Raw genomic sequence first — 21,784 nt, 5'->3', positions numbered from 1 at the left:
CAATGCAGATCAAATGTGGTCTATTAGCGACCATAGGGCACAGTGCATATTAATGGGGTCTATTTGCAACCATAGTATAGGTGTGAGGCCAGTAGTAGTGTGTCAGAGAGGGTCTGTAGTGTACAAACCGGCAAGTTGAGGTACATGTACTGTTTCTGCATGTGGCGGTGGTAAACCGGCTGGATGCCGTATGCTAGAGAGGGCCCATATGGGTGCCCAAGCACTCTAGGAAATGAGCAGCAGGTAGGTACAATAGTAACAGTAGGGGTTCACCTACATTCAAGATTCACAGTATGGGCTAAAAATGTACAGTTGTAACAGTAGGGGTTCACCTAAATTCAAGATTCATAGTAGGTCTAAAAATGCAGGTTGCAAGCAGGTAGGTGCAATTGTGGCAGTAGGATTCACCTGGATTCAAGATACGCAGTAAAGGCTGAGATGCAATGTGCAAACAGGTAGGTACAGCTAAAAAATGCAGTGTGCAAGCAAGTGGGTGCGGTTGTAGCAGTAAGTGCCCACCTAAGTTCAACGTTCTCAGAGATGACTAGAATGCAGTGTGCAAACAAGTTTGCTTAAGTAAAAGCACCATTTGGACTTGTGCAGTAAGTATAAATCTGATGTGGGTCACTTTATATTAAACCCAGGTTCAGTAACCTTAGTATATGCAAATATAGTAATTGGCACAATGCAGCAGGCAGTTAACAGGCGAAAGCAGCAATAGGCATTCTAACAGGCTAAACTGCGGGGCATTATCACACAGTAGAGTAGGCAGGCAACGAGACTCTGGCATTGACTCTGAGTGGCGTAGAGGTTGAGTACAACCAGGCCATGGCAAGTAAGTACTTGTGTTGGATATTCTCTAGGATAATGCAGGGTATCACAAGGCAGAGCGCAGTGGGGGAGGACAGGATGTAGCAAATCGTGTTCGAGAGCGCAGCCCTAGTGGAATACAGCATGTGCAATACAGGGTGTGGAAGCAAGGCTCGATGCGATTATGAGTAACAGTACAGTGATGATTGGCACGGGGCCAGGGCTGGATTTGGAGTTTAAAGGAGAGCTGGGTGAGTAGGTGAGGACGCAGAAGTTCGGTGTGCAGCAGATCAGGATACCTTGAGAGGTAAGATGACTCTCTCACCTCGGATGTGGCAGTCTGTTATCTATGGTGTAAGTCTGATGGAAAAGGACTAGGGTAACGGGCCCTGGCCTCTGGCGTGCGCTGGACAGGCTCGAGGACAGGCACCTTAATTCAGTGCCTTTGTTCGGGGCCGGCGTTCGTGCCTGCCGGCGCTCGCAGATTGGTTAAAAAGAATCACGGTAACCAATCCGAGTGCGAGCTGCAAGGACTACGCAACAGCCACGGTAGGGTGCTGCTTAATGTAACGCAATCGCCATCTTGGAAGTAGAACTCTGTGAAGGGGTCAGGTCGGATAAAGTACACCAGATGTGCAGTGCACCGATCCTGACGGATATTATCTAATCAACAATGATGAATGCTGATCACACGAGAGCGGCTAGTAAGATTTGGTGCATCTGGGGTCCTGCACACTTGTAGAGGATAAGTCAGCAAGCATGTTGATAAATCAGGGGAGTCCTCAGGCTTACCTTCGAGGCAGATAGGGGACCGCATACGGTGCAGGCACTGCTCCTGCAGTGATGAAGGAGCTCCTGCTCCAGGTTGAGAATGCAACTGCAGGCTCGAGGACAGGCGCCTTAATTCAGTGCCTTTGTTCGGGGCCGGGGTTCGTGCCTGCCGGCGCTCGCAGATTGGTTAAAAAGCATTTGAAATCAGGATAACGGGAGAATCTATGGATAGCTATGGATGTTAGGTACATGTGGGAATTGAAATGTCATTTCTATCATAGAAACTGAGGGAGTTATAGAGGTTTTAGTAAATGTCATTTTTGTAAAATAGGCGCGAGAATGGAAAACAGAAATGCACTTTGAAAATGACAAATGGGTTTGATTACACTAGATGATGACTATGAAAAAGCAAATGCCACAGAGCGATCTTACAATCATGTGATCAGCGTAACCCTCCTGCTGTGGGTACTCTACTTCTTCAGATGAGTAAAGAGTCAAGGCAAATATAGTTCTAACAATACTGGTTCTGAATGAAAGCGGGGATGGATTTGAGGTTGGAGTAAGACAATGCAACCATACAATGGGTCACTGTTCTACCTATTAATACTTACAGTCCTTTGTAGTTAAATGGGAACGTCAGTTCTGGTCATTGGATTGGGTCTGGTCTAGGACGGACAGCACTTCAGCGCGGGACTGGATCAGCTAGGCCGGTCGGCGGATTTGCACAGGATCTGCCCTTCTTGTTGTGGGTCTTTCAGTCAGTTGGATAGCGAGTTCCTCAGGCAAACCTAGTGGTGGCAAGCCAGAGAATTTTAGGATAATGGTTCAAAAGGCCTCCTCCACCCACAGTGCTCCACTGGGTGGGGAAAATAAGTTTGAGTATGTGGGCCTTGCAGAAATCAATAGAGCTCTATTGATGGCAAGAGTCTTGGGATCTGGATCTGGAAGGATGTTAAAGCTGGATGTAGAATGCTGGATCAGAGTGCTTGCCGGAATCAGGAAAGTGAGTGGATCTGTGAGTCCCTATGTGTTGTCAGCTGTCTCTATTTATGCTTGAAAATGACATCACAAAGTGGGGGTATGGGCTGGCTTAGCTAAGCTTGCCCCTATGAGTTGGGATTGGACCAAAACTTCATCTCCGCCTTGCATTTCAGTGATTGGACGAAGGCCGGATGAAGTCACATTTTATGGTTTGCTTTACAGTCCTCAGAGACCTCCCTTTAGCCACTGGTCTCAAAATCGGATTTTATACTAAACACACATTTCTACATTGGTCACCTTTATACAAATCACACACAAAGATGCCATGTTTTATGTAGCATCTGTTTCTCAAAATCATGTAGCTGTGGGGTCTTGTTTCAACCTTTTAGAGAATTTTGTCCTTTTCGCTATGAACACAACTTCCAGATTTTATGCAAATTTCCACAAATGTGTGTTTTTAACATAGGGATGTGCGTGTACATTTTCACAATTCTAACATTAATACATTTCGCATAAAACCACATATATTGCCATTCCTGTCCAGAACTTGTCACACAGTTCTACCGCCTCTTGAAAGTGCAGCCAAAAATTAAATTCGCAACTCTGTCCTTGCTATATTTTTCACCCTTTTGGATGACAAGTTATGAGTCTTTAAGAATTGTTCTTTGTTCATGTTTGGCAACAGATGGTCTGCCCTTTGGTCTCTCCCTGCAGTCCAGGAACACCCCCCGCCTTGGGGAAGTTCCTTCCAGGAGCCATTTACAACCACCTTCACACCTCCGTTTCCTGTGCTGAAGATCTATAATTGTTCCTTCACTTTCTATAGACAAAAGTCTGGACTAACCCACAATTAGTATCTCCTGCTGGGAGAAACCTGCTTTTCCAGTTCTTGCAGCTCAGCCAGGCTAATTAACTTCTTAAATCCAGCAAAACCAAATGTGTTGCATCAAACATAAATGCATTACTTTCTTAGCCTTAAAATCTGTGGGATCCAAAAAACAACTAAGATCTGTATTCCTTTTAGCAAACATCCTTTTTATGTTTGCTAATCCAGCAGACTTCTTAGTTTTGGATCACTTTAAAGTCATTCAGGTAGCCCAGGGTTGTGCACCCAGATTTTTGACAGAGGCTGTCAGTTTACAGACAATCCAGTTTGTCTGATGAATGTTTTGCTCTTCACATTAGTAATTTGTAGGTTTGCAATGTTTCCTTAGATTACATGAATTTTAGCACCAGGCAAGATTTTGAATGTTGAGAAGTGTTGTGTTATAGGCATTTTGGAGTTTTTAGCAGCAAAGCAATGGTCATATGTAGGCACATTTTGGGGTTTCACATGCAAAGTGATGCTTCTCTCTCTGCACTCTGTTTTCTGGTCATGGAGCCCACTGGCACATTTTCTACGGTGTGTGCTCTATTCCACCACACATGCACCATGGGTGGCAGGTTGTGCATCCATTCTTTTATTTGTTGCAGCACACGGTTTTTGTAGGTTTTTGGCACGCACAAGGGTTTTGCTGCATTGTTGCCATTTCTTTCACCATAACTGGCAGGGTGATGCCGCATAGCATAGCGGAGTGGGTCAATACATCCCACAGAGCCCCCCTCCCGACTTGATTTTGACCTCCTGTCAAGGGGTAGTAGGGAGATTGGGATGTTCTTTTCTGTCTGTGTGGAGAACTTCAGTCAAAAGCCCATCGGTGATTGAGGCGACACGCTCTCCTCGCCGGTTCTGGTCAGGAGTATTGCTGGTTCTGGTTGGAAGTATTGCTGGTTCTGGTTGGGAGTATGGAGCGGCACTGTGGGCTCCTTGGGTCTTTCCTCCCAGTCCCCGAGTGGTCCTCCTTGGTCATTCTTTGGATGATTCTTAGTTCCAATGCTAGAAAATAGAACATAGCATGGTTATGGAAATGTTCCCACTACTGTGTCCACACATCTTCGGGGGGATGTCACCAGTGGGAAAGACACTTGCATTAGTTAACAATTGGCAATATTCCCCACCTATGTTTACTAATGGTTTTAACAGGTGGATTCTGTAGGTGAGTCATGGGATGGTCACCTCTCCTCCATTTCTGAAATCCCATTACTAACTAGGGTCCAAATTAATCCCAAGTTGGTTGAGGAGCTCACGGCTCATATAAATGGTGGAAGGAACACCTTGCACAACCCAACAAGTATTGATTATGCTTTTGTCATCCCTAGAAATTTTGATCATACAACTGCTGAGCAGAGGGTGTTTGGAGTCGGGCACTTCCAGGTCCCGTACCCATTGCTGCACTGACTCTACGGCGGATAGGGTCTGGTCTTTTGGGAGTTTTTTTAATAATGTTGCGCTGATGAAGCTTTCTTTGCTATTCAAGTCAACCCGGGGGAGGACAGACTCCTTCCCATCATTTAATTGAATTGGGAGGAAGAGCTGTTCACCCTTTTTCAGAATACCAGCTAACTTTTGTGCTGGTTTGATATCAATGTTAGCTATGGACTTGGGATTTTCGAATTAACATCAGTATAAAATGTCAATGTATCTCCCTCCAGGGTGGAATGTCACTTGAGACTGGAAGGGAGACTGATTTGCAGGAATGGAGAAGAGTTCTCATCACCGCTTGGTGGTCCCACAGCTATGATGGTGATGTTGGGTGTGTCATTGTTTTGAAAGTAGAACCTAATTAGGTCTGTTTTATGTTCATCCATGTGGCATGTGCCAGTCAGACTCACATGGCTGATGCTTTGCTTTAATTTAGCTGCCCCAACCCCCTTTTTGGAGGCAGTCACCAGAATTGGTTTGAACAAGGTGACTTTCCTGCTGGTCATTCTGGGGTTTGATGATGGGCGGTTTTAACTCGGTCCCCACATCTACCCATTCTTGATCTGGATCTCTTGGGACCCATTTTTCTTTGGGAGGAGTTCCCCCCTCCCTGAAGGAGAAGACCCTTTCCCAGGATCCTCTGAGGACCCCTCTGCTTCAAATTGGATTATCTGCACTTCCTCCACAAAATGGGTCTTTTTAGGCTCTTTATTTCTCCTACCCACCCTCTGTTCCTTGGGTCTCAGACTTTCAGGGGCAGGAGATTCTGGTTCCGGTTCCTGGGTTTCCAGAGGCTTTTCACAAGTGGGGAAGGAAGCTTCATCTAAGGCTTTACACCGCCTTCCCCCTGTGCCTACTCCCTGGTAACTGGTGGGTTGTTGGGGTTCTCTCCCCGTCATTGCTCTGGAGCACCAGACCCTTGATTTGAGGAGTTCTGAGTCGCCATTCTCATCTGAGGGTTCAGTTGAGCCCTCAGCTCGCGACCCAGATCCTGTGCCAAGTTCTGGACCTGGCGTTCCAGTTGGGACACCTGCTCTGGCTGGTACGGGGTCCTCTGGACTACCCGTGGTTGGTCACAGGAAGGGTAGCCATCCCTTCTCCCATAATACCCTTGGTTGGGATAGTTTTGGTACCCCTCACCCTTGGCCTCCCCTCTCCCGGTTTTGGCTGTATGGGCTCAGGAAAGTGGGGAAAGAAAGAAGGGTTGTTTTGGGGGTTGGTGTTTGGTGGGTACAGGGGAAAGAAACTTAACCCAGCATTTGGGGGATTACTGCCCTCCCGGGGGAAGTGAGCAGGGAAATGTCCTGGGTTGGTGTCATGCTGTCACGATTCTGGGATTCCCAGGGGCCCAAAGAAGCACCTGGGCCAAGAAACTGGCTGTTTGGGGCAGACATAGGCTTATGTATGCCTATGGCCCCTTCCAAGATGGCCCCCAGGCTGAGCCCAACAGTGATATTCAACATGGCCCCTAGAGGGCCACTGGGTTGATTTCCATGGTGGTCTAGTGGTTCTGGGCAGGCCCAGGGCTATATAAACCCCGCCCTGGGCCACACCCGGTGCTTAGCGTTTTCTTCGGCTGCAGGTGTGACGCTTGCTTGTCACCGTCCATTTTGTTCTGCACATCGGATCAAGTTTGGAACTCCAGATCTGCACGACGTGTCAAGACATCGTGTTTCCAGATCTGCACTACGTGAGAAGCCAAAGACTTCACTATGCGGGTCAAGATCTGCTACTTACCTGAACGCTGGTACTCTTCCAAATTCTTCTGCAACACCCGAGCCGTAACTCCCGCTGGATTCCACCCGCGCTGCGTCAGCGTTCAGCATCTGAAAAGAAAGACATTTGGTAAGTGGCGGTCTAATCAAACAACCCCACCCGCCACCCGCGCATTGCCCTCTCTGAACTGCATTCCAGCAGCATTGCCCGTCATCATCCACGCCAAACTCTTCCATCAGCATACTAAGCCTGGGAAGAAAATAGACAATAGATTAAAACAGCACAACAACAGGCACTCAGACATATTACCCACAGGCTAGTGGGAAGGTGCATTTACACAACAGAAGGCAGCTTGGGGGTCGCAGCAGGCCTGGACTCCCATACAACTAGTGGAGTAACTGGTAAACCGCCACACCTCAGTGAAGATACTGGAGGCGAGTGTACTGGGAAAAGCTAATTCACAGTGATAGAACTGAGCAGGACTGGTACTAGTCCAGTGAGGAAACTGGGCAGAAGCATCAATATAAGCAGAGACTAAGAGTGACTTTGGTGCTATACGCCTCTGAGGTGCAACAGATCCAGATCCTGAACCTCCAGATCACTCCTGACCCTCTCACCAATGGGTGGTTTTACCTGCAGCGAGCAGAGTGGAGGCAGAGGTTTTGGACATCTTCAGAAGGCGTTTACAGACCAGACGTGCGCTTGTCAACAGACCGGACCAGGCACTCCTGCAGGGCCCCAGAGGTAAGCGGTACAGTTGGTGGCTGCCTGGTTGGATCCCCCTCTTGAGCTGGGGGAGTCCACACATAGCCCAGGATGGGTCTATTGCCCAAGTAATGGGGGCTGATTTAGTCCGGGGAGTTAGGGGTCCCACTTGTGGGGTTACCTCCCTGACTCCCTGTTTGGGATTGGCCCGGGGGCATTCTGGGACTTGGGTTAGTAGGATTCTGCACAGGAATGCTTTCAGGCCCCCCCATCTCCAGATCTAAAATGGGGGAAACCTTCACCTCCACCACCTTAGCAGCAGGGGTGTTGGTTGGTTTTAGGCTTTTATTAGCACTTTTACTCTCTACTGGCTTCTGCATTTCGTAAATGCGGGTTGCTTGTTCAATGACCCAGTCTAGTGATCTCTTCTCATGAAAGTCCCTCACCAGCTGGGTCATAATGTATTTAGGGAGTGCATGAAAGAAGGTATTGATGAATTCCCTGCTGTCAGTGTGCGACCTCCTGGTGGTCTGCGCAAAGGCATGTTTCAGCTCTTGGACAAATTCTTGTGGGGCCTGATCTTCCCCACATTGCAGATTGTAGGCTGCCTCGCAGGCCTCTTGAGGGTTTCTGTGTATTGAAAAATGCTTTAGGATGGCCACCCTATAGGTAGACCATCTTGAATGGTTCTGATCCTCCAGCCCCGCAAAGAAGCTGGAGTACTCAGGTGAAAATGTCCACTTGACATACTGAATACAACTTTGGCTGTCCTTCAGGTGGAAAGTCTCCATCAGTTGCTCAAACCACTCGAGGTGCTCCCAAACTGAATATTTGGCATTTCATGGTAGGGCGTGATGACACTCCTAATAGCCTTGATTTGCTTCAGGGGATCTTTCAGTGAGGCTCTCTTAACTTTGTTGGCCTTTTTAGTTTTGGTCACCCTTGTCCACTCATCCTCTGACTCAGAGGCACTGCTACCTGATGTGGCTGTCTGATCCTCTATGCTGTCACTGATTCTGCGAGCTTGGGAATGGCTGGCAGAATGTGAGGGCCTAGACTCTTGAGACCTGTGGCGCTCAGAAGAGTCTTCTGACTCTCCCTTGCTCCCAGGATTGGCTTAGTACCCCCCCCCACCCACACTGTCCTAGCTGGGAAGAGGTTTTTAAGATTGTGGGCCTAGTCTCATGGAATGCCCCACCAAATTTGACTGACTGATCTCTTGGCAGGTGATATTTCTGAGGATCCAGTTCTCTGATTCTCCCCTCACTGGAGTCTCCCTGATCAGAGAAGCTAGCCCTAGCATTTGGGAACCTGTACATAGATGTCTACCCATCCATTTCTGGGAGGCACTGACCTGTCAGTCCCATATTTCCCATTGTGTTGAAGTCTGCCATCCCCATGGCCCTTGGTTCATATGAACCAGTGAACATGAGGGTGGCAGAGTCCATGGAATTGAAGGGATTAAAGTCCAGGGTTCCTGAGGTTATGCTCAGGGGTTTCTCTGTCCCATCTTACCTCATCTTTTTCAGCCCCTATTTCCTGATAACATGCCAACATCTGACCTTTGTGCTCCTCTATTAAGGCCTTACTGGTCTTTTTGAGTTGTTCTTGCATGGCTATCTATTGGTGGAGCCTGTCATTCTTTTCACAGAGAACCTCATTGTCTCTCTGTGCTTCCTGCCTGAATTGGGAGTATTGGGCCACTTTTTGCTGCAGGAGACTCACCTCCTGAGTTTGTTCCTTACTGGTCTTATTATTCTTTGCCAGAGCATCCTCCACCCGCCTGGTATGCTGTAACAACTTTTCATATTCAGTTTTGATTTCCCCAAATTCTTGAAGGGCCAGCTTACTTTCCTCCAACTTTGTTTTTAAATGGCTGACTTCTTGGCCTAAGGCTTCCCTCTCCTGTCTTAGAGAGCCCCTCTGTGCAGACAGGTCGTCCCTTTGAATGCACCAGCTTTCTGGCTCTCCTCATCAAACTCTGCTTGGGATTCTAGGTCTTTAATGATTAATTTATTATTTTCCTCTTTTAATTTGTCTATCTGATCCTGTATGATGACCACTTGTTCTGCGCAAACTATATTAAAAGTAAATTGTTGTGCCATTGTTGTGCCAGTGTTTGTTGACTCTGTTTTGATTGTTGACTTTTGAAGAGTCAAGCCTTTCCTGACACTCTTTTTGCAGTGTCTGTACATGGGCATCTTGTTCTGCATTCTTTTACATTCTTTTGCAGTAAGAGAGTCAGTTCTTCTTGGAGTTTGGTGGCATACTGCCTAGTCTCTGTTTCAGATTCCTTGCTATCCTGGAGCCTTTGCTCTGCAGAGTCCAGATTGCTCTGGATTTTCTGAAGTTCTTCCCCTTGCCTCTTTGTGAAATCTGCATGGTGTGCGTGCTTTTCCTGTATGACTCCTAGGTTGAGGTTCAGGTAGGCCTCTATTTTGGCAATTTTGCCCTGCTCCTCTTTTATTTTTGGGGCCATGTACAGCTCAACAAGTGCTTGATGTAATGGACCCTTATCCTGCCAGGTATTAAAGTTGATTTCAGCGATTTCTTGTTTTATTCCCTGCAGCCATACCTGTTTCTCCTGTTATAGCCATTCACCCCTGACAAACAATTTGTGCAGTAGGTGTTGCCTTGCAATATTGATTTCCACTGAGGTCGCCATTCTGTAAATATTAATTTCCTTCTGGCTTATCTCAGGGTTACTTTAATTTTTCAAACAGGCCCAACACCTTTCAGTATTTCTTTTGAGGGGTGCTTGCGCAGTGTAGCACAGTGTGGTGACCCAACAAGGTGTAGGCACCCTATCAGCTAGTAAGCTGTGTTAGACTATCACGAGTGGTATGTCGAAATCAGGATCCTGCTACGAGCCCCCAAGCTGTAAGTGATTTCAATCCGGCACACACCCAAGTCTCGCCCAGCATGTAGTGCGCAACTGAAACCCTTATTAATTCTTTATCTATAAGTTCAGTATTCTGAACGATATACCACTCATATCACACCCTTCTCCCGAAACCCCCCAGTCACACTGAACCAGGAATCAGGCTAGTTTGCAAAGGTAAATATTTAATTATGTATTTCAAATTGAATCACAATATATTTTAATAGGTAAACAACAATCACCAATGGGGTGTCAGAACACAAAGTAATATCTATCTTTAATATAACATGGATCAAGTAATTAACACCAACAAAATATGCTGCACAGAAAAGATTACTTTTGTGTTGGTTTAGACGGATGGCACTATAGTTAGAGGTTCCCCCTGCAACACCCCTCATCCCCCCAATAGGCAATTAAATAGATGTGAGGAGAGAGCAGGTATTCAGGAATAGCATACATCAGACAGAATATCAGTCCCACCTTCCCCCTTCAAACACAAGAGAAAAACGGAATTGACTTTTCAGCTGTCAGCTTGGGTTTTAAATTGTCTTTACAATTGACTAAGCAAAAACACCAAATGTGGACAAAATTACTTAAATTGTTATACATTCCTATGGGAGACACTTTGAACAGTTGCACAAAGTCATAAACAATGATTTAGTCCAGAGAAAGCATTTGGAATCTCAAAGTCCAAATAAGAAACAATTTAAAGCTATTTCACACGTGTAGAAATCTTTCCGAATTGTAATACGCGGCAAACTTTTCCTTGTGCGATATTCGCGATAACGAAAGAATCACACTGTTTTGCATTGCGGTTTTGGGTTCTATGGATAGCTATGGATGTTAGGTACAAGTGAGATTTTGGTTCTATCATAAAAACAGAGGGAGTCATAGAGGTTTTAGCAAAGGTTGCTTTTGTAAAATAGACGCTCGAATGGAAAACAGAAATACACTCTGAAAATGACAAATGGGTTTGATTACACTAGATGATGACTATGAAAAAGCAAATACCACAGAAGGCTCATACAGTCACGTGATCAGCGTAACCCGTCTGCTGTTGGTACTCTACATCTTCAGATGAGAAAAGAGTCAGCAGAAATAGTTCTAACAATACTGGTTCTGAATGAAAGAGGGGATGGGTTTGAGGTTGGAGTAAGACAATGCAAGTATACTATGGGCCACTGTTCTACTTATTAATACTTACAGTCCTTTATAATTAAATGGGACCGTCAGTTCTGGTCATTGGATTGGGTCTGGTCAAGGATGGACAGCACTTCAGCGCGGGACTGGATCAGCTAGGCCGGCGCCGGATTTGCACAGGATCTGCCCTTCTTGTTGTGGGTCTTTCAATCAGTTGGATAGCGAGTTCCTCAGGCAAGCCTAGTGGTGGCAAGCCAGAGAATTTCAGGATACTGGTTCAAAAGGCCTTCTCCCCACACAGCGCTCCACTGGGTGGGGAAAATAAGTTTGAGTATTTGGGCCTCACAGAAATCAATAGCTCTCTATTGCTGGCAAGAGTCTTGGCATCTGGAAGCATGATAAAGCTGGATGTAGAATGCTGGATCAGAGTGCTTCGCCGGAATCCGGAAAGTGAGTGGATCAGTAAGTCCCTATGTATAGTCAGCTGTCTCTATTTATGCTTTAAAATGACATCACAAAGTGGGGATATGGGCTGTTTTAGCTAAGCTTGCCCCTGTGAGTTGGGATTGGACCAAAACTTCATCTACGCCTTGCATTTCAGGGATTAGACCAAGGCAGGATGATGTCACATTTTATGGTTTGGTTTACGTTCCTCAGAGACATCCCTTTAGCCACTGGTCTCAAAGTTGGATTTTATACTAAACACACATTTCAACATTGGTCACCTTTGTACAAATAATACACAAAGATGCCATATTTTATGTAGCGTCTGTTCCTCAAAATCCTGTAGCTGTCGGGTCTTGTTTCAACTTTTTACAGTATTTTGTCCTTTTCGCTATGAACACAATTTCCAAATTTTATGCACATTTCCACAAATGTTTGGTTTTAACATAGTGATGTGCGTGTAAATTTTCACAATTCTAACATTAATACATTTTGCACAAACCCACATATATTGCCATTCCTGTCCAGAACATGTCACACAGTTCTACCGCCTCTTCACATGTGCAGCCAAAAATTTGATTCACAACTCTTTCCTTGGTATATTATTCACCCTTTAGATAACAAGTTATGAGTCTTTAAGAATTATTCTTTGTTAATGTTTAGCAACAGATGGTCTGCCCCTTGGTCTCTCCTTGCAGTCCAGGAACACCCCCTCCTTGGGGAAGTTCCTTCAATGAGCCATTTACGACCACCTTCACACCTCCATTTCCTGGGCTGAAGGTCTGTCATTGTTCCTTCTTTTTCTATAGACAAAAGTCAGGGTTAACCCGAAATTAGAACCTCCCCGTGAGTTTCTGATGGGAGAAAATCCCTCCCCCTGGGAGAAACCTGTGTTTCCAGTTCTTGCAGCTCAGCCAGGCTAATTAAATTCTTAAATCCAGAAAAAACAAATTTGTTGCATCAAACATAAATACATTACTTTCTTAGCCTTAAAATCTGTGGGATCCAAAAAACAACTAAGATCTGTATTCCTTTTAGCAAAAATCCTTTTTATGTTTGCTAATCCAGCAGACTTCTTAGTTTTGGATCACTTTAAAGTTTCATCAGTAACTCATCTGACAGCTGTCATTCAGGTAGCCCAGGGTACTGCACCCAGATTTTGACAGATGCTGTCAGTTTACAGACAATCCAGCGTGTCTGATGAATGTTTTGCTCTTCACATTAGGACTGTGTATGTTCGCAATGCTTCCTTAGATTACATGAATTTTAGCACCAGGCAAGATTTTGAAGTGTTGTGTTATAGGCATTTTGGAGTTTTTAGCAACAAAGCAAAGGTCATTTGTAGGCACATTTTGGGGTTTCACTTGCAAAGTGCTGGTTCTCTCTCTGCACTCTGTTTGCTGGTCATGAAGCCCACTGGAACATTTTCTGTGGTGTGTGCTCTATTCCACCACACATGCACCATGGGTGGCACGTTGTGCATCCATTCTTTTGTGTGTTGCAGCACACGGTTTTTGTAGGTTTTTGGCGCACACAAGAGTTTTGCTGCCATTGTTGCTGTTTCTTTCACCGTAACTGGCAGGGTGATGCCGCATAGCATAGCTTGGTGGGTCAATACATCCCACACGGGCGAAACCCTCATCATCCCAATGTTTTACATGTCCTTACCACAAAATCCATTACCATGGAAACATAACTGTGGTAAAAGGATCTAGTCCTGAATAATCATTGGATGCCAACAGAGCAACCCGGAGAGGGCGAAAAGAATGCACTTGTTTATAGGTTCTCAATGTGAAAGACACTTTTAGCAAATCCTTTTGTAAAATACTTTTGATGTGTCTGTTGTTTGGCTGCATTACAATCCTAAACATGTTCAATAACTAAGAGAAAACAAATAAACATACTTAAATGCTACAACAAAAAACAAAAAAGGGGAGTTGTAGGGCATTCTTTAGTGGTGGCTGCATACCCAGGCCAGATTACAAAAACGTTGCACTTGGTGCACAGTATTTGCACTAAGGCATAGTGTGTCAATTTTTCTAAAAACAATGGGACATATTAGAAAACAATTGCACCATGCCAAGCACAGTTTGGCACATGACATGGTCTAACGGTCCGGACAAAAATTACACTGGTGCTAAAAAATACATTTATGATGCATTTTTTGTGCAAGGGAAAGGTTTGCTCTGATGCTAATACCATCCAGTTGTAGCATTAGGACAAACTTTGGCTTGGTGCAAAAATGCAGTGAAAATTAATCATTTTTGCTTTTTTGCCCTGCTGCTTATAACATGCCAAACTGCACTTGCCCTGGTGCAATTGTTTACTAATATGTCCAAGTGATTTTTAGAAATAGGGCACAATTTGCCATAGTGCTAATACCGTACAAAGTTGCACTTGCATCTGTGCAAGGTTTCTGTAATCTGGCCCCTGATGTTGTTTACAAATGGAAAGAAGGACATCATACATAAGGAGCAGTTGTGTTTTGAATCTTCGCATTTTATTGTTGGCTGCATTCCGACCCCGAGTCTGGGTTAAATGTCATCATGAATACTATGTGCATCCAAGGACAGTGCTGACATGTTTATTGAAAAGTGCAACTGCCAAGAGACTATTGAACTTGTCTTAAACGTCCTTCTTTTCCCACAACACTGAGTACAGATTTGTCATTTAAATTATTAGATTACAACTCTTAATTACAAGTACATAATAAGGGCCATCACCCTTATTTTGGCAAAGCAAACAACTCAATTTAACTCATTGAGTCTGTTGCTTCAACATACTTGATAGACTAATACATGTATTCTTGTGTCCTGCCGATTTGGCCCACTGTGATATAATTTATGTGACACTTCTACAATGCAGACAATACCTGCTGTGTGCAGGGGCGGACTGGCCTATAGGGAGATTTCCCAGTAGGACTCATCACGCTGGTCCTCTTTTCTGTGGTTTTCCATTTTTTTCCATAGGAAAATGGTCGGGCTTGCTGAAAATGTGTAATATGGGTCCTTTTGGGAAATTATTTCCAGGGCATGTATTGGTTCCCAGAGCACCTCGGGGTATTGGTAGTCAAGAGTTGTTTTCTTCTCAGTTTATGTACTTTCAAAATACAGTTCAATATTTATTTTTGAAATTACTGATTCAGATTGTTGCTGGCGTTACGAGGCCCACACTCTAGATATGAGAGAGAAAATGTACGTGCTAAATCAAATGTTAAAGACATATCTACTATGGTTGGAAAATGTGACATCCTAGAAAAGTCTTGGTTTAAGAATCACATTCTGATTACATAATGAAAGCAAAATTTGGAAACTGTTAGAGATGCAGTAATGGTCCAAATTGTATTGAACACAATTTATACAATTTTTACAAAGTGAGATCTTTTTGTACCAGATACTGAGCTCATTGAAATAAGATGTTGCTCTGCAGCACGGGACAACTATTCTCTCAAATGCAGCTGTCATTTTCCATATTTGGACTGAATATTTTAATACCATGTGGAATTTTGATTGTTAAGCCTATCTCAATGTGGCTTCATAATAACTTGGACATGCATATTTGTGTTGCATTCATCACACTGAGCATGATGATAAACTGAAATGAATATGTTCATAATTGTATTCTCTGTATAATCAGTATATATCCTTTTTAAAAATGTTTCGAGGTAGATTTTGTATTACAGCAACTTGTTAGCATTCCCCTCTCTCTTTCTCTCCTTCTCCCTCTCTCTCTCTCTCTTTCTCTCTCTCTCTCTCTCTCTCTCTCTCTGTTTCTCTCTCTCCCTCTCTCTCTCTCTCTCTCTCTCTCTCTCTCTCTCTGAAAATCATGTGGTGATGTTAGGGGCATGATTGCTAGAGCCAGTCCAACTGATACTGACATCAGACTAAACTGGGAAAAACCATGATATCTGGAATGGGGGTTCGGGTATGTTATGGTTAAGAGTAGAACAAGAGCAGCAGCAGCTACAAGAGCATCCCCTGACATTTGTCAATATACATTGTTATCATGTATGGCCTCCAGGAATGTCACCTGCACACTGAGAGCTTAATGTCTATCTTGGGCGAGGGGAGCTGGATGCAGAACAACATTAGGAGAGTTGAAAGGGTTATTATGACAGACATTGTAAGAGGACAGAGTATGTGACTGCAGAGTCTTCCACATGATTGTTATTTTCTTTTTTTTGTGAAAGGTTAGTTTTTGAGCATACTATAACATGCTGTCCCCCCTCTCTGACTGGTGCACCATGCCCCTGTGCTCCTCGGAAAACCTTAAAAGGCAGAGACCTCCTTCACCTAGCCACACTTAACACTTGCTCAGCTAACAAACACTACACCGACATCTGCTTCCTTCTTCAAGACATTGACCTCGATATCCTCACTCTTACCGAGATGTGATTCAATACCAGCTCCGTCATTGCTTTTGACTCGCTCGTCCCCGATGGCTAAAAAATCATTTCCAAGCCCCACCCTAACCGTGCTGGTCGTGGGGTTGCCTTAATATTCCCCGAGTGGGTACCTTCTTCCCTCATACCCACCCAGATTTACTCCTCCTTTGAGAGTCTGGTGTGCAAATTGGTCATTTCTCCAGCCTCTTCTCTGACCATTGGCACTATCTACAGGTCTCCTGACTCCACTACCTTTTTTTCTCTTCGAATGTGTCCATTTCTGCTTCTCTCTCCTCTCAACCACCTCTAAACTCCTTCTCTTGGGTGATTTCAACATCCATCAGGACTCTTTGCATTCACTCTCTTCCATGACTTTTGTACCTCACTCTCCCTCTGCAATCTCCCTTCTGGTCCAACCCACTCTGCTGGACACACTCTTGATGCCCTCATCCACTCGGATCTTTCACTCTCCTCCCCACTGGGCGCCCCTCTCTTCTGGTCAGATCATTCACTCCTCTCCTCCCACCTGGGTCCCTTCAGCACTCTGACAGCATCTCCCCAGTCTTGCCAGCCTTGTTTATGGACATGAGTCCAATGAAACAAGTGTCAACTGCTGCCATCGCTTCCACCTTCATCACCCTTCCTCTCCCACCCCAGACTCTACCTCTGTTCTAAGCAACCTCCATCCGGCCATGACTAACATTCTGGACATGCCCCAGTCATGAGGATCTTCCTAAATCCTGCCGCTAAGCATAGCACCTGGTATGACTCTGAACTTGCAGCCCTGTAACGCAAGTGCAAAGTTGAAGAACGGAAGTACCAGTCCTCTGGCTCACCGTATGACAAACTGGCCTGTCTCCTTCTCCAAAGACAATACAGACTTTCCATTCACACCAAGAAAAGGGCCCACATCCAGGCACAGGTCTCTGGTGAATCTAACAACTCAGCTGAACTCTTTAAAATCTGTAAGGAACTAGCCAACCCATCAGCAGTCTCCTCTTCACCCCTCCCCTCCCAAACCCACTGCAAGGCTTGGGCCACACACTTCACCACTAAAATTCAGGACATCCTGAGCGCCCGTGTGTCCCTCTCCTCTGACCCCTCCCGAATCCCTCACTTCCTAATGCCTCCCACCCACCATCCTCCCCTCTCTCTCTACCTTCTCCCCTGTCACACCTGATGTAGTCACCAGAGTTGTCGACTCCATGAATGTCTCCTCCAAGCAGGTTTCCCCCTGTTCCTCCAGAACCATTAAAGACAACATTGGCTCTCTTGCCCATGCACTTGCTGTTTTCTACAACCACTCCTTTGCCACTGGATCTTTCCCCTGCTCCCTCAAGCTCTGTGTGCCCTCTCCTGAAAAAACCTTCTGCAGACCCCACCTGCTCAGCCAACTACTGCCCTATCTCTATCAACCCCTTCCTTGGGAAACTCCTGGAGAAACTGGCCTTCCCCCAACTTACTTCTCATACTGAAATTGTTGGCGGTCTCCATGAGCATCATCTGGATTCTGAGTATCAAGAGGCACGGAAACTGCTCTTCTGAACACCTGAGAAGACCTGCTCACATCTCTGGACTCTGACTCTTCAGCTGTTGTCATTCTGCTTGATCGCTCCTCTGCCCTGGACACGGTCAACCATTCCATCCTCATAAACTGCTCCATGATACACTGGACGAGCTGACCTCCTTCCTAAGTGATGGCCCATCCCAGGGTATTCTGGGTACTTTCACCTCCCCTACCTCTTTCTCCATCTGTGGTATCCCCCAGGGCTCCAACCTCTCTGCTTGGTTCTTTTACACTTACCTTGCTTCACCGGCACTCCTCATTACCGCCTTCTCTCCTAACTTCCAGGGCTACACAGATAACATACAACTTCAAACTCCCCGCTGACCCTCTTACTTCTTCGATCATCCCAGACTGCCTATCTGCCATCTAATCCTAGTGCACTTCCAATGATCTCTGCCTCAATGCCAGCACGACTGGGTTCCAGCCTATTGGGACCCTGGCTCCCTCTTTCTTCCCCCCACTCTGGCCTTCCTCTATGGGCTCTCCCCCTTCTCCTTCATCTGAAGCCAGAAACCTTGGAATCATCTTCGACTCCTCTCACTCCTTCCTCCCTCACATTCAGCACATAGCTAAGAAGTCACACTTTCTACTCTTTCTTCTCAAAGGAATTCTCAAGTTTCTCACTTTCCCCCAGATGCTCAATGTTACCCGAGCCCTGGTTCTCTCTAGGCTCGACTACTGCAACAGCCTTCTCTCAAATCTACTCTCTACCACTCTACGACCCCTCCAGCTAATCAAGAATAGGGCAGCAAGACTTATCTTTGGACTCAAGCCCAGGGACTGCATCTCTCCTGTCCTAAAGACTTTTTCACTGGCTCCCGGTTGCTGCAAAGATTAAATTCAAATCCCTCTGCATCATAATTGGGAAAAGGCCAATATCCTACCTGGTTAGCTATAACTTTGAGATGGGGCCAGCTATTATAAGGTAGGAAATTGGCCTTTTCCCCATTTTTTCCTACGTTGATATCACACATTTGGTGTGTACTCTCCTGAAATTGTGACACCACAGTTTGGTGAAGAGACGGCCGAAACACACTGTGTCAACCTTTGATATACAACTACGACCAGCACTATTTAAACTAGGGCAGATTAAATACAAAGAAAAAAAGAAAGTGAAAAGGGACACTGGAAAATATCATGGTCCAGAAATTGTGTCTGTAATAGATATGTGTGGTTTCGATTGTGTAGAACTTTGGCTAATGAATGTGTATAAATAAACTGTTTTTAATTGAAAAATATGTGTTATCCTGGTACAAAATAATAAACAGATTTTGTTTTAGAAATTGAAAAATACATTCTATGGTAATGGTTTGAATAACTAGAGATAGGGAGTGTGACATAATAGCCTTTGCAATTGTTGCCTTTTGTTTTTCGAATACTGTACCTGGCTGACCAATTTGGAATGCCTGCGCACAAATGATTGGTACCCATTATCAAACAAGAGGCATGCCCAGCCAAAAATGGAAATGTCACCATTCTATCAGTAGTAACATATTTTTGTATTTGCCACTTTGTATGCATGTCATCATGACAGTGTCAAACATGAGGCTCAACTAGAAGACATTTGACATTGACACCTTGGAAGCTTAGGGAATATTTCTGTGTTGATTCATACAATATGCTTACAAGTGAGCTTGGTGTTCAAATGGATTTCTAGACTGTGGCCTGGTGGAGAGATTTTAGGAGGTCACCCTAGTTATAGAGAACATGGAAACTCTGAGAGGTTAGCCAAAACCCAATCAAGGTAGCAATGGAGAGCAGTCAAGGCTATTCTTAGGAGTGTGTGAGTGGGATGAGGGTTCCACAATGAGCTCGCACAGTAAAGCACACAATATTTCAATACAGAGAGGTAAGTACAAAAATACTATATTTATTATAGGCCCAAAACACACACTAAAAATTGAAACAAGCAGTTGGTAAAACATGTTTACAAAAATGCTATAGCACAAAACTCAATAATAAATACATCTATAAACAGTCAACATAGGTTATAATACGTATTCAATTACCTATATTTATAAAATAAGTTAAGTAAGTGATGCAGTAAGATGGATCCAAGTGACAAGAATTATGCCCTAGCTTCAGAAGTCCAATACCTATGAAGAATGTGGCCTTGTGCCCAAAAGTCACAATGTTTCACCCAAATATGTATCTGATGCAGGTAAAATACTTGCTTTGGTGAAATGTCCAAAAGAAGAGAATCAACATAGATACTTGAAAGTAAAGATGTGTTCTTATCTTTCAGGTAAATCTGCACAGGTGTGATGACCAAAAAGCAATACAATGGAAGAATATAAGACGTGTTCTCAAAGTTATCCTATGGAGGACAGGGGGAGACACATGCTTTGCATTTACTTAACCCCCTGACTCCTATTTTCCAAGAGGACTGGACTGGCTCAACTGGGGATCAATGGAGGCTGAATTGCACACCGTGGGATTCAGCGAGAGGTACCCAGGAGCTGGGGTGCAAGATTTTTCTAGTCGGTTGCAGGAGCAGAGTGCTACCCTTGGCAATGAAGAAATGCAGAAAGCACTGATGGAGCCTTCTTTATGACACTTGACAAGACTGGTGAAGATGAGGTCCAGCAACTGCCACTGCACACAGGTGATGGCAGGTAGCCTTCCACTTGCGGTTCATCAAGACCGTACAGAGCAGGATCCCTTGAAGCTAAGGCTAAAATTGGGCAGGAAGGTGACTGGCACAGCAATCTGGCAACAACCAAAGTTCTGGCTACAAGGATGGAATGGCAAGGGTTTTAGCAAGGTATCCCACTGGAGAGCTGGTCAGTCCACCGAGTGGTCCAGGTACACTTCTGAAAGCTCTGAATTGCCGGATTTCCGAGAACACATTGAGTCTGATTGGTCCCACCAGTTCAGGGCCTGAAGCACTGAAAGGGCCTTCACATATCAGGTAGTCCAACAGTACTTCACCGAGCCAGACGCAGGAAAGGATGTTGGGCCTCTTCAGGAGTCTCATTTTGATCTTCAGTAGGCTGTTATGCTACACAGAATTATTGGCTCCGACGCTGATCTGAAAGAAGGGCTAGGGGCGTCTTCTTCTTATCCGAAATCCAGCCTGGACGCAAGTCCAAACCCACCAATAGTAATGATATGCACCATTTAAAGACCCAGCATTGGTCCAATCAGGGACCACTTTGGGATTCACTCATGTCCCTTACCAAGACTTTCAGGCTCCACAGGTGTAGAGTGGGACCAGACAGTTCTACTATCTTCCTGAGCCACACACAAAGGCACAACTAGCCTGTGAAAGCTGTGGTTTTCCCGGGCAAGTAAATGACAAAAAATGGGATTATTTGACCTTGCAAGGCAGGAAGAACAGCAAACAACAATATGGCCAAAGAAAGTGAAAATCTCATGGTGTGGCCATTTTAGGGCACTAACCACATCCAGTGGCCATAGGCGGTAATGTTCACTCTATATATAACACAAAAATGGTAAAAATATATTTTCTGGCACAAGCTTGCCTTCAGGCAAATGTAAAAAGTAAAAGACTATGGTGAAACAAAACGATCCCCATTGAACGGCATTGTAAAATGCTGTGTGCAATGTTAATAGGTTACAAAGTGTAACAAGTAAAAAGGGAACATTATTTCCCAGTACTGATGTTTGAAGGACTGATCAGTGTCCCATGACAACATGAGCAACACACCAAGGGATTGAAGCTGAAGGTTTCACTTCCCTGTAAACAGACAAGACTGGTTCAAAAACAAAATCAAAATATTTGGGTGTCTATAAAACTATGGAGTAAAGGTTGCTAAAAGAGAAATCTTTCCTACTAGTTAGCTATGCCCTCTCCCTATCAAGCTTCCCTGGCACACATCTTGCACTCTGAAAAGTGCCAATCGTGATGTACCATCCGTGATTCAGATGACACTGGAGGGCACTGGCTATCAAAGAGTAGAATTCCTTGTAGATCACTCCAAGGAGATCACTGGTGAGTCTCATCAACAGTAAACCAGCAAGGTCAAGGGATGAAAGAGAAGGAAAAAGTAAGTGGAAACCTCCATGTGAAACTAGAGATTACCTTAGCCTTGAGGAACCCAAGTCCATACCAGGATAGAT

This window comes from Ambystoma mexicanum, chromosome 7p (assembly GCF_040938575.1).
Source record: "Ambystoma mexicanum isolate Mex_15411 chromosome 7p, UKY_AmexF1_1, whole genome shotgun sequence".
In the NCBI taxonomy this organism is placed as follows: domain Eukaryota; kingdom Metazoa; phylum Chordata; class Amphibia; order Caudata; family Ambystomatidae; genus Ambystoma; species Ambystoma mexicanum.
This window is presented reverse-complemented; position numbering follows the sequence as displayed.